The sequence below is a fragment of the Aplysia californica genome, unplaced genomic scaffold (assembly GCF_000002075.1).
Source record: "Aplysia californica isolate F4 #8 unplaced genomic scaffold, AplCal3.0 scaffold01151, whole genome shotgun sequence".
NCBI classification, from domain to species: domain Eukaryota; kingdom Metazoa; phylum Mollusca; class Gastropoda; order Aplysiida; family Aplysiidae; genus Aplysia; species Aplysia californica.
This window is the reverse complement of record NW_004798421.1, coordinates 87,678-89,697: the sequence shown is the minus strand read 5'-3', so window position 1 is coordinate 89,697 and position 2,020 is coordinate 87,678.

The following is a 2,020-nucleotide window of genomic DNA, read 5'->3' as shown; positions in this document are numbered from 1 at the left end:
CATACACACACACACATACACACACATACACACACATACACACACATACACACACATACACACACACACACACACACACACACACACAGGACACTCGTTCTCCACGACTGGAGATACACTACATATTTGGGGCTCTGGGGGGAGAGGAAAAAAGTATAGCTTCCTCATTCATAATACCACAACTTTTCACCTTCTTTTTTTCTGTATCTGACATTTAAGCAACAATATTTATACTAAGAAATAGAATTCACAATTTCACAATTTCGTGATTTCTGGTGTGTGTGTGTGTGTGTTTGTTCCAAATGTTAACGCAGCACTGTTTGTCTGTGGTTCTCTGCTCATCCTATAGAATTATGTCTGTTTCATTCTGTAAAAGGATTCATCAATATAATTCTAGACTAGAAGGAGGACGATAGATGTTTGATAGGAAAGAAGGAGAGATAAGGACGATAGATGTTTCATAGGAAAGAAAGAGGAGAGATAAGGACGACAGATGTTTGATAGGAAAGGAGGAGAGATAAGGGCGATGATGTTTGATAGGAAAGAAGGAGGAAAGATAAGGACGATAGATGTTTGATAGGAAAGAAGGAGGAGAGATAAGGACGATAGATGTTTGATAGGAAATAAGGAGGAGAGATAAGAACGATATATGTTTGATAGGAAAGCAGGGGGAGAGATAAAGACGATAGATGTTGGATAGGAAAGAAGGAGGAGAGATAACGACGATTGACATGGGGTGGGTGGGGGTCTATTTAAAAAAAACTCACAAAAAACCCAAAACCAAAACAAGAAATGTACATCTAAAGAAACAACTTTACACACAATGCGGTCAAACCATCGTGGTGCTACTTAAGGTCAAACATTTTTCCTCAACTGTCAGACATATAAACTCTCCATCTTTTGCACCATGGCTAGTATCAGTTTGTCTTAACAGGCCAATAATATTTTTGTAAATACCCGTTAGCTGCATTCTAGAAATTTCCGTAATTTAATAAATATGCCTACCTATTAAAACTCCCAGTGGGTGGTTCCTACAGATTTTATAGAACTCGTGGTCTTGTGACAAATTCCTGCATGTGGTTGAATGACGCATCTGATGTGATATGTACATTTTGTCAGCTTTACTTCTCTTTTCATATTGAATTTTAATCAGAGTAAAATAATTTAATTTTTATGTATACCTGCATGTGTTTTTTACCGCTTTTAAATACAAGTCCGTCTTTTAAAAAAAAAAATTTCTAATTGTGCTTATTGGATGACTGCTTTGAGAACTTGTAAAACAATCAACAACAATTATTCACTATAAAATGAATTTCTTGTATGAAGTTTTGCCACTAAAAAGGAACATTGGTGAACTGTGACGTAGGCCACATGTGTGTGAGAAGCGCAAAGTGCGGTGAACACTACCATTTTCCTCGTGACGGAGATTTATAAAACTTTATACCAACTTATGAAGAAAAGATTTGTTTATTCTAGCCTCAATTTATGACGAAAAATGTGATTGAGTTAAGACATAATGATGCAAACTGCTGTGCAATTTAAAGATATATTTGGGGATAAGTTGCGCCAGGCATTTTTGACCGCCCTATAAAATAAAACTTATTCTGATCTCTCTGAGAAGCTTTCCCTGAAGTGTCACTGTATAAGACGGTCACCTTTCTCCACGACAGTGTATGACCGTGCTAGAAGCTGGTCGTCTTTGACAGTTTTTGCACTTCCGGGGCTCTCCGTTCACTAGAAGAGTCGGGGGGCTTTCGTGGCCCAGAGGTCAAGGTGTTCGCCTCTCATTCAAAGGTCCCGGGTTCGAATCCAGGTAAAGAGTAAAGTTTTTACCGCATCTGATCCGCACATTGGGGATTGCCTTGTTAGTGAGACAACTTCCTGGACCTTCGACATATTGAGGTATACGAATCCAGGCAGCCACGGACAATTTGTCTTCTCTAAAATTGTCTCCTTTCACATCCTTTCCTGCTCTCTAGCAATGTTCTGTCGTCTGCTTTCGTCTCCACTTTCTGCCCCC